Source organism: Balaenoptera physalus (assembly GCF_965194825.1).
Source record: "Balaenoptera physalus genome assembly, chromosome: 6".
In the NCBI taxonomy this organism is placed as follows: Eukaryota; Metazoa; Chordata; class Mammalia; order Artiodactyla; family Balaenopteridae; genus Balaenoptera; species Balaenoptera physalus.
In genome coordinates this window covers 59,014,159-59,028,640 of record NC_138885.1, presented here as the reverse complement: position 1 = coordinate 59,028,640, position 14,482 = coordinate 59,014,159, and the positions used below count along the sequence as shown (strand labels likewise).

The 14,482-nt window shown below is 36.4% G+C and overlaps 1 long non-coding RNA gene across 2 annotated transcripts in view; it reads right to left on the bottom strand.

The window, feature by feature from the left end:
• The window catches only part of LOC309662434, a 48,495-nt gene that overhangs the window by 28,172 nt on the left and 5,841 nt on the right, over positions 1 to 14,482 (bottom strand). The gene's annotated exons all lie outside the window — the stretch shown is intronic.

Sequence of the window (14,482 nt, the reverse complement as noted above, 5' to 3'; positions counted from 1 at the left end):
TTTATAACGATTTCAGATGGATTTGATCAATGTTTCTCCTGAGAAAAGGAATATATTATGGACAGTGTGGGCATTGACAATTCCGAGTGTTACAAATAAATTGCTATTTCATAATTTCACACTCAGTACTCCTTATCTATCCTTATCTAAATGATATTTTCAGAGTAGTCGAACTCATTAAAAAATATTAGTGTGAGAGATTTTTATCTGTTTCATATTGTTCTTAAACCTTTCTTAACCTCATGGAAGATGCTGGGTTTGAACATTAACCTCCTTCCCAATTCACAGCTTCCCTCCTCCAGCCTCTTTTCTGCAACCCCACAAAGACTTCAAAAGAAAAAATGCTGTGAAAGGTTTAGCTACAGTCCATTTTCTTTGAGTTCTTACTATTACAATCACCCCAAATCATTATTTTATTTTGAAAAGCCAACCAAGTAATAACAATTTCTGTTCTGGACTAGCTTCTTTGTTAAAAGGAAAAAATGTTGCCCCCCAAACTCCTATTTTGTAGTCCTCGTTCCCTTCTTTTCTTGTCTGTGTCTCCCATTTTTAATTCACAATTGTATTATCCCTCCACATCATCCACAGAGCACAAAATGCCCTACATTAGGGTAGAACAAATACTGTTGTATTATTTTTAAGGGCTTTTAAAATGGTTGAATTGCTCTTATTTATTGAGAGCTTACAAAGTAAGAGGTGCTTCAAAATATGTGTCATCTTTGTTTATTAATTACTCTCAGTAGCATAGTCAACAGTAAATTATTACTCAAACAGTGCTGATGAAATTACACAAATCCACCTACAGTTTTATATCCTGTATTTTTATGACTGCTATCCAAAATTCACTGTGAAGTCAGAGGTCATGAAACAAAGTGATCCATGCGAGGTAGAATCTATAGCCTTGTAAAATATATGCAGCATCGGATATGTTCACTGTCTTTCCCCAGAAAAGTATATTCCAAACCATTCTGCCTATGAGATTTGTTTTTTATCAGATTCACACAATATAAATGTTAAAGAGAAAACTTGATGTGCCATACTGACATGATAATTCACTATACCAGGGCTTGGCAAACTTTTCTGAAAAGAGCCAGATAGTGAACATTTTTGGCTTTGTGAATCATACAGTTTCTGTTATAGCAACTATTTGACTTCATTTCCCATGAACGCAGCCATAAACAATATGCAAACAAATAAGTGTGGATCTGTTCCAAAAACCCTTTAAGGACATCAAAATCTTAATTATATATAATTTTCACACATCACACAATACTATTTTTCTTTTGGTATTTTTCAATTATTTAAAAATGTGAAAACCATTCTTCCTTGCATTTTGGTGAGCCCTCCACTATACCATGTATGTATTAGTTAAACTCTAAGCGTACTTCTCAAGCTGGCATCAAGGAATCATGGGGTCAGAGGATGCTCTCATGGAACACTGCAGCCACAAAACTCAACCTCTCTTTAGGGTTGATAAGAACAAACTATAGGAAGTCTGTTACCTCCATTTCTTGGATCTTTTTCTTATAGGGAAAAGTCAGTAAAGGTTAGTCATCTATATTATTATATTTGTTATTTATTCACAAGTATTGTTAGCACTTACTAAGTACAAATCACCATGATAGGTATTCTGAGTGCCTCACATCAAGGGCATGTATATCAGAAAGGAATATGGGAAGTACAAATAAAGACAGGACCACGCATAATAAACTAAGAGACTAGGCAGCTAACAGGAAGGTAAGAGCTCCTATGTTTGGGGATCGGGAGTGGATTTTAATGAAGGCTGCCTGAAGGAGGTAAGGTTTGACCTGGGTTTATAGAGGAGAAAAATATCAATGTTAAATATTGAAAAAGGACATTCTGGTTGTAATTTAGCTAATGAAGCTGCATAAAAAGCCCTGTGCACATGTCCAAATCCCCTCTCTGCTTAACAAATGATACTAATAATCTGTGAACTCAAATATCAGAAAGCACAAAGAAAAATATTCTAGGTACCCTAAAAGCCCTACAAAGCCACTGTGTATTTATAAAAATTACTGACATTTACTAATTATTACACCCAGAAAAATCTATCTAGTTTCCCCTTCAGTTCAATCCAGTGTCTAAACGAATGAATTTCCATCTGCACAATACTTTCACTGTTTCAATTTGTGCTGTGAATATTTAGAATGTAAAAAGCACTAGCTCTATGGGGATGTTTCTACCAAACAATATCAATAAACTAGGTGCTATATAAATAGGTAAGTTTTTTCATCTGTATATCGTAAATTTAACTTTGCTTTATGCATTAGGTGAATTCCATTAAATGCTCACCAAAAACAAACATCTGGGTATAATATCACATTTTTCATTGATTTATAGCAACATTTCAGAGATACTTAAACACTGAAGAAAATGTATCCCCAAATGTTGTTACAACACATTTAATCCTAGTATTTACTTTAAAAATCCCTTTTACATGCACATTACGTACATTCTCAAGATTTGCCTACATTTCCACTAACATTTTTCTCTAAATTAGAGAAAGTGGCTAACCTTTGAAAAATCTGATGACAGGGACTTCCCTGGTGGCGCAGAGTTTAAGAATCCACCTGCCAATGCAGGAGACACGGGTTCGAGCCCTGGTCTAGGAAGATCCCACATGACGCGGAGCAACTAAGCCCGTGCGCCACAGCTACTGAGCCTGTGCTCTAGAGCCCTAGAGCCACAACTACTGAGCCCTCTCGCCTAGAGCCCGTGCTCCGCAACAAGAGAAGCCACCGCAATGAGAAGCCCGCGCACCACAACGAAGAGTAGCCCCCGCTCGCCACAACTAAAGAAAGCCCGCGCACAGAAACAAAGACCCAACACAGCCAAAAATAAATAATAAATTAATTAAAAAAAAACAAAAAACAACAAACCTGATGACAATCAGTCACCCTAAGTTATGCAACAGTAGGTAACAATGTTAATTTCCCATAAGCACTATGTTAGCAGCGTTCAACAAATATTCATATGACTTATTTTCATTAACATAAAGTTTGAATCATTTTCTAATTTCCCTAGTGATTTTTCACCTCTGAACTATTTGGAAGTGTGTTCATTTCCAAGTACTTAAGATTTTCTCTAAATATCTTGTCACTAATTTCTAGTTTGACTTCATTGCAGTTAGAGCGTATACTCTGTATGATTGCAAATCTTTTAAATATACTGAGGTTCGTTTCATAGCTCAGCAAATGCTTTATACCGGTGAATATACCACATGCACTTGAAAATGTGTATTCTGCACTTGTTGGGTCTACTGGTCTATAAATATCAATTAGGTCTTAATGGATTATAGTATTGTACATATCATCTATTTCTTTACCGATTTTTCTGCGAGGGGGGGCCTGGTTAATTAGAACTAATTGTAATACATCTCCCTCCCTCCTTTTGCCCAGGCAAGTTTTTATAGGTGCCATATTTTTTTTAAAAGGGAAAAGCAATATAAGAGAACAAAAACTAGCTTCAGACAGAGGTTAGAATGAAAAGGTAAAAGGAATGATTCATACAGTTGTTGAAAAATGGCATTTGGTTTTGTGGTTTGGTTTTTTGGTAAGAAGCCAGCAGCTGCTGGACTGTTTCTTAACTAAAAAAACTTTAACAACCAAAGACATCAAAGAGAGCCACCCTTGCTTCGTCAGCCAAACCTCTGCCAGTTTACAGCCAGCCAAACCATGTCAGGTTGAAAGAGGACAGTTAAAAAAAAGAGGGTGAGCGCGGAAACAACTACACAGAATCAGAAGGTTGCGTACCAACTTCCTCACTCTTTTCTTTTCTCTCTCCAGACTGAAGCAAGCAGTGGTTGATCATCCCTTTTACTGCCCTGTGAAGAATAAAAGTATTCTATTCGATGCTTCTGTGTGCTCAATACAAGGATGGCTGAATCATTCTAGTCCTCATGAGCTCCCCCCTGTGAGTGGCACGGCAAGAGGTGATGAAGTCACCATGCTGCCCCATGTATCACTTTAAATGATTCAGTTTCTTTCAAGTAAATGTTCAGCTTTTTAGATTTCTATCTCTACAGTGTGGCTTCTGGACATGTAGGGGCTTATGTGAACTTGTGAGGGAAAGGGACAATGGTGCCAGTGATCTATACATGTGCAGTCTTCTGGATCCTACTGGGTCAGAATGATTCCTGCACTTGTTACCACTATGATGCAACGGGATGCTTATTGCATTTGAGGCATCCTCACACACTAGCGCTCGGTCCAGGCTCCAGGCCAGCCTATATTAGCCCCCTGGATCTCTCAACACCTTCCAAGAGCTCCTAGCCAAGGAAGAGGGCATGACAGGAGTGCCATGTTGATCTTACTTTCCTCACCAATCCTCTTCACCCATCCTTTTCACCATTGCACCGTATTTGTATGTCAACAAGCTGGCTCCTACCAGAAGCCTCAGGATGCAGGCCACACACTTTTGTGTTCCCAGGTTATCTTACACTTCTCTGAGTGTTTCTAATACATTCCTTTTTCTGGACTTTCCACCTTTGATGAGGGGAGATGAGGACGCACAGATCTGACCTTGTCCCTCTGGCTCTGTCAGTTTTTCTTACCCATTCCCTTAGACTGGAAAAGCTATTTTCTACTTGCCCTTCCTCTCTGCAAGCACTTCAATTTAGTCACAGCCTATTTCTTCAAGGATCACTTATCCTGTTGGCTTAGCCTTAATGCTAGGTGTTGTGTTTGTCTACTCAGTGGAAGAAAGCTTAAGATCTGGGCATATGAGGCATGTGCTCAAAAAGCAAGCTGCTGCATCACCAGGCTCTGAAGATGACTAAGCAGGAAAATACATTGATGTATTATGTCAAATATAGTATTTTTGTTACAGGTGTTTAAGTGTCCAGCATCCTTTATAGTCTAATAGGAATTAAATTACAGGCTCTCTGTAGCTGAAGGAGATTGGAATGAAGCTGATGGAGGGAGACCAAAGAGTGGAAAATATGGGAAGGGGTGATTTTGTAGGAGTACAGAATCGATTTTTCTCTTTTGTGTCCTAGACAATGAATTCTTCTACCCTACCAAGGGCCAGGTCTGGGATCACAGAGAAGGAGCAGAAGACTTCAGGGAGTATTTAGTTTATGAGAGAGTGATTAACCCTACTGCTATTAGGTTTATTTTATACCTATTTTTATATAAATGTACAAGAATTAACATTAAAAAGACCCTGAGATACACAAGGAGCTTTAAGCCATCTAATCTGAAAGATAGTTTTCCAGTGACTGTTTTTGCTTCATTGTTTGTTGATTACTTCATCTTTATATGTAACAGCACAGTTACATAGTCACCAGTCCTAAGAGATAGCAGTTATCTGACTGTAAGTCACCTTCTCATGCTGTTTGTTGTTCTTCTTGTTACAAGATAGAATAAAAAATTGAGTTTAAACCAGGATAAAGGGCCTAAAAGTTGCAGGTATATGCTTATATGCCATATGTAGTCTATATGTAAATATATTATAAACATATATGGTATAAGTTAGTTGCCTGGTTTTGGCTGAATGGAATCTCCAGTTTTATTTCCGCAAGAAGTAAGCTAATAACTAAACAATGTTGATAATTGTTATAGGGGAGAGTATTATCCCAAACTACAGTTAAAGTTATCCAAGGGTTAGCTGTTGGCTGTATTAGAGTCATTTATGGAGTAAACATTTTTATAACCAGAAGGCAAACAAGACTGGTTGTCTTGGTTACATATGATACATATCACAATTGGCCTGTTTTCCTTGCGTGACTTTTCATATTCTGAATCATGATTATTCATAATTATGTTAAATACCAGTAATCATAAATTGGCAGGTACAAATCAGTAGTGGCATGACTGTGATTCATTTTAACGTGTACCTTGCATCCAGCAAGAATCTTTTGGTGGAGGGAGATATTTCAGATGGCAGAAGTACAGGGTATTAAACTTTAGTCAGAAGCGTCTACCTGAATCTATCACTAACTTAGTTTTTTTTTAAATTTTATTATTATTTATTTATTTATTTTATTTTTGGCTGTGTTGGGTCTTTGTTTCTGTGCGAGGGCTTTCTCTAGTTGTGGCAAGCGGGGGCCACTCTTCATCGCGGTGTGCGGGCCTCTCACTGTCGCGGCCTCTCCTGTTGTGGAGCACAGGCTCCAGACGCGCAGGCTCAGTAGTTGTGGCTCACGGGCCCAGTCGCTCCGAGGCATGTGGGATCTTCCCAGACCAGGGCTCGAACCCGTGTCCCCTGCATCGGCAGGCAGATTCTCAACCACTGCGCCACCAGGGAAGCCCCCACTAGCTTAATTTTATTCTTAGTTTTATGACTAATCTTGGGAGCTAGACACTTTTGCTCATTTACTAAGTATACAACAGTAAATATAAAACAATAGTTATACAACTTTGTTCTCTAAAATAGATAGTAGATAAATACCTCATGTGCTGCAGTACAACATAGAGAAAAGTTATTATAATCTCTCTCAAAGAAGGAAAACTCCTGTCTCATATGTTTATAAAATGATTGTACTAGTCATTTATGCATTTTTTTTCTTGAGTGAATGTTACTTTTTTTAACGAGAAGAATGATTAATATTACTCATTTCGTTAATGAAAATAACAATTAAAAGAAAAATAAAAATTACAACTGAAAGAGAAGGTATCTACATGGCTTTTTGTTTGTATTAGGAAGAAATCTATGAATATAACTACAAAATAAAAGGACATAATTTCCTATAATTGTACGGGTCCAGTATTGAGACCAGTGAATGAAATTAGAGACAAATCTTGGTAACAGAAGTCCAATAAACCTCTATCTTATGTGGTAGTTCAAAAAGACTAGGCCTTTCTCGAATAAAGATCAACAATTTGAGTAATAAATCAATGCAAATAGAGACCTCTCAGATATTTTTCTTTGGACAATCTTTAAACTTACCCTACGGTAAAAGTGTGCGGTATGTCCAGTAAAAATTAGACAGCTTGAAATTTACCTGAGGGCATTAAGCCCATAATTACACAATAAAAGTTCAATTACATATTTAATTTAAAAAGAAGGTGGAAAAGAACAAATGTCATTCATTTCCATTTTGTCTGAAAATGCTTCCTTTATTTAAATATCTTATGTAAAGGCAATCATGGATATTTGATAAAAATACATTTGAATGAGTGTGAGACAGAGATGAAAAAGACTAGTGAAGGACCTGTCCTTTATTTGTCTGTCATGGGCCATGGCCTTCTTCTCTTGGGTGTGAAATGCTCTGAGTCAATATTACTATTTATATAGAAAATCAATAGCATCATCTCATAAGAGCCTATTATAGTGCTGTGCTACCCACATTACATTTGTGAAAAAGATACTAGTGGCTCATCCTTATTATACTATAATATTGTGAAGTGCTTTTTTGCAATGATAATTATGAGTTTTCTCATCAGTAAATAGAAGGTAATAATATTTACCACACTGTGTTTTTAAGACTCTTAAATAATGTCTACAAAGTGCTTAATACAGTGTCTGGAATCTGGTAAGTCAAATATATGGTAATTAGTTGCTATTGTTTTCTTGGCTTCTCTGTAGAAGATACAAGACTTGAGATTGTTTGTTTGAAGAAATCCAAAAGACTGCTTAAAAAGTGACTGCAAAGAAGCCAACTTGGAAGATTTAAATAATCTTTTTAGAGTTTTGTCCTTCCCAGTGCTGTCTGGCACTATCTATTACAATTCATTATGCATTCGTATTGTTCAGGGTTGCATCAGAGCTGTGTGTTTCTACAAGCAACTCTTTCAAGTGCCGAACCAGAGTCCTCTGAGGGCAGCCACAATCCTTGAGCACAGAGCTGGCCAAGGAGGACAAGTCTGTGTTCTTTAATAGAATCACAGCTGTGACTTACAAAATTAGTTAAATAGAAATGTCTTAAGTGAAAATTCTCCATTATTTTTTCCAGGTTTTCAAATATGGTAAGACAGTGCTAGCCAAGAAGTAAAGACTTTTGTGAAAATGGGTTCACTTTCTTTCCTTAAACTTTTCCCCCTGGGAATCATTGTATAACCTGAGTCAGAAACTAATACAGGCAGGCTACTGCCTGTCTTAACCTCAAGTTCATTTCAATTTCAAGAGAGAAAAGCTTTGCAGAGTCTACATGGCTAGTTTTTAATATCTTGTGGTAAAGAAAATGTGAATTTGTGCCTCCTGAGGGTCATCTTATGGAGTAGTTCGCTTAGGTAGCAGTCAATGGCTATCCAGAGATGAGAAATAAAACAGCAAATGTTATCACTCACAGAGACATTGAGATGAGGAAAGACCCAGAGAGTGTGAGGTTCAAAAACACTATGGAGCACATCAATTTCTATTTTAAGGCACTTTAAAGAGTACTTTCTTTTCATTTCAACCAAGACTTTCATAGCAATGAAAACTCATTAGACATGACAAAATTCTGAATTTTGTCTCACCACTTCTAAACATTAGTGGACACAGATAAAAAGGATAACATCATTTTACTCTCTCCCCAAAAGCCTGCTTTGGGAAGCCAGCAATTTCCCTTTGTCCTCTCTTGGTTATGTGTAAAACTCTTCAGACTGTCTCCTGAATATTCGCTCAGTTGTTACACATTTTTAAAATTATCACTTATCAAAGGAAGTTGGCCTCTTATGTGATATACACATCCTACCATTGAATTCAAAGTTCTTAGTTTTGACAACACTCTGTTCTCTGTTCTTTAGTTTTCTAACAGCAAATGCCCTTCTAGATGGGGTCCATGTTGTCGCTCAAATTGAGAGTCTTTTTTTTTTGGCGACTCCGCGCGTCATGTGGGATCTTAGTTCCCCGACCAGGCATCGAACCCGCACCCACCAGCATTGGAAGCACGGAGTCTTAACCGCTGGACCGCCAGGGAAGTCCCTCAAATTGGGAGTTTATTCCAGTTGCCACACATTAGGCCAAGCTGCTTCCACAGTGAGGAATACTTTTGCATCTATATTTTATCTGTCCAAATTTACATCTATCCAGCTTCTCTCTTTAACAAAGCCTTCCACAGATTTCTTCCAACTCAGAACTTCTGAAGCACTTGCTTTCTGAGTCACCTGTTTGCATACAGGGATATATTTGTGTACTGCTGTGGCTTCATGTGTATACGTGTATCCACATCCAGGAAAGGGAGCAAGCTGCTAGAAGGCAGGAACCTGGTTTTATTTTTTATTTTTTCACTTTATCAATTCAATAAATGTATGATGGACCTGATGCACACCAAACTCTGGGCTAAGCACTGGGGATACTGACATCCTTAAGAATTTCTATGTATAGTCAGGAATCTCACAAGTACTCAATATACCCCCCCGATTCTTGTCTCAGTAGAGACAAATGAAGGGCAATAAAAGGTTTTTTTTTTTCTTTTTTATTACTGGCTCACCTCAAAGGTTCTCATATTTTGAGGTATATTTTATAGTTGGGCTGGAAGGGCAGGGTGGGAGAGCATCAGAAGGCTAGGAATCAATATTTGTAACATGTATACCAAGTGATTATGCAGCTCAGCCAGTAAAAAATTCTCTGCCATTGATAAAGATCAGATCCTAGAAATGTCACAATTATCGAACTCCATAATTTAGCTTTATCTATATACTTCTTTAACCTCTGCTTTGAGCAGGATTTTATTAACATAATTAGTAGCCAATGATAAATTAAACATTTTGAATTTATATTTGAATATTGGCTCTGCCCCTTAAACTGGGAGTTTGGGCATGGAATCTTAACCTCTTGGAGAGTCAAAATGGGGATTAGACTAAAGGAAGTCCTTTAGGATTTTTGTCAAGATTATATGTGAATCTTGATATTATTTATTGGTGTAAATCATTATAGTAGGCATTTATCAAATACCACATAATATATTTTGTTTAGGTCTGGATATTAATTTTCATTAATATAGTTTTATTAAATACCTAAATAGTAAATGTAAATAAATAGGTATAAATAAATGTAAGTAAACAGTAAATGTATAATGCTAAATAGTAAATGTATAATACTGTTATAATACTTAAAGGTATAAATCACATGAAATGTATAAATTAAACAAAATTTATAATACTAAATAAGTGTATATTACAAATAACATAAAAATAATTACCAGACTCTGCAAATATTCCCATTCACTATACAGCTGTTGTTTTAACAGCTTCTCAATCTATCCACATTTAGTAACCAAATCCCCCAGAAGTACTAGATACTTAATATCATCTCCTAGGAGCTTTTACCTGATAAAGATAGCTTTAGTAAACGAGTTAAAATAATTATAGAAAAATATTGTTCATCTAAATGTGCTATCTACTTATGTAGACTATATGACAAAAGTGAACAGCGTTTTGATGAATTCTTTTTAAAGAAGAATCCTTTCTTAAAGGATCTGAAAATAGTTGATTTTGAGATCTATTTTAAGGTTTAAAACACTATATCTGTATATTATACTTTTTTTTATAAAATAGTACTTTTGGATAATGCCATCCTGGCATGACTGATTACTTTTTTAAAAAAATAAATTTATTTATTTATTTATTTTTGGCTGCGTTGGGTCTTCATTGCTGTGCGCAGACTTTCTCTAGCTGTGGCAAGCAGGGGCTAATCTTTGTTGCGGTGCACATGCTTCTCATTGCGGTGGTTGCTCTTGTTGCAGAGCACTGGTTTTGGGCACACGGGCTTCTGTAGTTGTGGCACGAGGGCTCAGTAGTTGTGGCTTGCAGGCTCTAGAGCACAGGCTCAGTAGTTGTGGCTCATGGGTTGGCATGTGGGATCTTCCTGGACCAAGGATCAGACCCGTGTCTCCTGCATTGGCAGGCGGATTCTTAACCACTGTGCCACCAAGGAAGTCCCATGACTGATTACTTTTTTTTTTAATTATTATTTATTTATTTATTTATTTTTTGGCTGTGTTGGGTCTTCGTTTCTGTGCGAGGGCTTCCTCTAGTTGCGGCAAGCGGGGGCCACTCTTCATCGCCGTGCGTGGGCCTCTCACTATCGTGGCCTCTCCTGTTGCGGAGCACAGGCTCCAGACACGCAGGCTCGGTAGTTGTGGCTCACGGGCCTAGTTGCTCCGTGGCATGTGGGATCTTCCCAGACCAGGGCTCGAACCCGTGTCCCCTGCATTAGCAGGCAGATTCTCAACCACTGTGCCACCAGGGAAGCCCCCTGATTACTTTTATAAAAGAAATTTGAAAGACATTCCAATTCATTTTTTACTCTATTTTATCATTTTTACAATGATCTAATATTATTATTATTAATTATAATAATCTTAATCTAATGTTAAAATAACTGAAAATAATATTATATTCCATAAGTAATTTAAAAATAGTTCCTGGTATTAAGATACATGAATGTTCTGTGTTCTTTACTGAAATGTGGAGACTCAAGCACTACTCTTCCACTAATTTGTATGGCCGCAAGGTAATCCCACAATAAATTTGAGCTGCATTTATTCATCTTTAAAACAAGAATAATTATGCCCTCTCTTTGCCTTATAAGCATGTTGCAAGAATTAATTATATCTTTAAAATATATAGAGCTCTTTACCACATTATAAGTAAATATAACAAATATCAAATGTATTATTATTATAATATTAGCATGAGATTTTCTTTCTTTATGGCTTGCTAAAAGGTACCATGTGTTGTAGTGTGCATTCTTTTTTTTTTTTAATTTATTTTTATATTTATTTTTGGCTGTGTTGGGTGTTTGTTTGTTTCTGTGTGAGGGCTTTCTCTAGTTGTGGCAAGCGGGGGCCACTCTTCATCGCGGTGTGCAGACCTCCTACTATCGCGGCCTCTCTTGTTGCAGAGCACAGGCTCCAGACGCACAGGCTCAGTGGTTGTGGCTCACGGGCCCAGTTGCTCCGTGGCATGTGGGATCTTCCCAGACCAGGGCTCGAACCCGTGTCCCCTGCATTGGCAGGCAGATTCTCAACCACTGCGCCACCAGGGAAGCCCTGTAGTGTGCATTCTTAATAAAATCTTTTACAGAATTTTAGGACCTGTTATTTTTATTTATTTTATTATTTTTTAAATTAACGTATAGTTGCTGTACAATATTATGTAAGTTACAGGTGTACAATATAGGGATTCACAATTTTTAAACATTATACTCCATTTAGGGTTATTATAAAATACTGGCTATATTCCCCGTGTTCTACCATATATCCTTGTAGCTTATTTTATACATAATAGTTTTTACCTCTTACTCCCCTACTCCTATATTGCCCCTACCCCTCCTCCTCCCTCTCCCCACCGGTAACCACTAGTTTGTTCTCTATAAAATCTTTTATTTTTTTTTACCATGTTTTCTTATTTCATATTTCTAAGGAGTACTTTTATTTTAAAAAATGATAATTTGGAGTTAGCTACAACTACTAGTCTTGCTAAATAACACAGCTCTCAAAAACAAAGATTCTTAGATTTGGAGGGTATCTAAAACATGGGTCCAACTTCCCACTCAGGGCAGGTATCATCTCTATAACATGCCTGATAAATTGACTTCTAACCCCAATTTGACCTTTTCCCAGGAACCACTTCACAGAGCAATGCATTACATTTAAAAATTTTGGAAAAAAATTTTGGAAGTAAATATGCAATGGGGATCAACAAAGCCAAAAGTTGATTATTTTAGAAGTCTTATAAAACTGACATACCTCTGGCAAGATTAACAAGAATAAAAGAGGGAAGACAAATAAACACATCTGGAATGAAAAAAATGCAACTTAACTAGTTTTTTTCAAGACTAAACAAATAGGATATTATCAACTTTATGTCGATAATTTTGAAAACTTATGTGAGATGATTAGAGATTTATATGAAAAGGATAAATTTACTCAAGGAGAAATGGAGAAGCCTAAGTAAGAACTTTGGGGCACATGCCCTCACTACATAAGGCAACTCAAGAGCCCTGCCTCAGTTTCCAGGAAGCCCCCATGCGACACTCCTGTCTACCTCTCTGTAGCTGAGGCTGGTTAATATACAACATGTCAGTTCTATTTAAGTCTTGGATTTGTTATAAGTTACACACAAAAATGAATAAAGGTAGCTTGTGATGATAAAAATATATTATAAAATAAGGGATAACAATCTAAAACATCAAGTTTAGATTGGACTAGAGCTATAAGATACTAAATTATTCTAATTCTTAGTTTTTCATAACTAAGATTTCACGACACTTAAAAATTACTTTAATCATTGACTAGACAAATTCAGAAAACATGCTTAGAGGAATAGGTGGTATTCAGTTCTGGTTAACAGTGAGGACCAGTTGAGCTACTCTTGTCTTAGCAAAAATTAAAAAAAAGAAACTCTGATTTTTAAATGTGAGAACTTTTCAGATTCTAAGAGAATAAAGCAATTCAGAACTTGATAACTAGAGTCAATAGATTTGAAGGTTTCCATTTTAAATGATTCGATTGTTTTCAGTTTCCTATAAAATTATGGTTATGACATAAGGTTATTTTGCTTTTCTAAAACATTCTACTATAGAACTTAATCCTTTGTAAGAGTTTTCTATAAACCCCTTAATTGTTCAGATTCTATTCCTTCATCAGTGTATAGTTAACTGTATACCCTTTGAAAAGAATTATAGAATTCCCTGGTGGTCCAGTGGTTAGGACTCCACTTCAGGGGGCACAGGTTTAATCCCTGGTCAGGGAACTAAGATCCTGAATGCTGCGTGGCATGGCCAAAAAAACCCCAAAAAAACAAAAAGAAAAGAATTATGATACTTCTGTGGGTAGGGTTGCTGGATAAAACATAGGATACCCAGTTAAACTGGAATTTCAAATGGACAACAAATAATTATTTAGTATAATTAAATATTGCATAGGACATACTTATGCCAAAAATTATCTTTTGTTTATCTGAAATTCAAATTTAACTGGGCATCCTGCTAAATCTGACAGCCCAATTTATGTCTCAGTTTTCTAATAAATGTAATGGGTGGCTTGAGTGGACAATCTCTAAAGTCTTTCTCAGATTTAACATTGTATGATCCCTATCACAGTTAGACCTTTAAAAAATGTTTATTCATAATTCAAACCTTGTAACATAGAATATCATACTAATTTATCACCATCTTACTGATGGACAAGCTAAAAATTACAAAATTATTTTCTAAATTTTCCTTCAGATATGGGATTATGAACTCCCACTAATAAAACTATGATAATTATAAAATTACTAGCTTCACTGAATTGACTTGACTTTAAAATTTAAACGGAAGGATTGTATTCCAAAACTACCATTACCATGTTCTACCAACTTACTCGTAAATTCCTTAACCTCCTCTAACGTTAGGGATAAAAAAAAAAAAAAGGTGAGATATTTCAGAAAGAATTGGAAGGAAGCTCTTGGGTGTTGAAATAGTAGTGTTAGCAATAGCTCATCTTGTTCTATGCATTAACAGATTGCAAAATTTATAACATGCGTAAGAATCATGCCCAGAGCTATGAGGCAACACTTAATTTAAATCAAAATATATAGAGAGAAAAGTA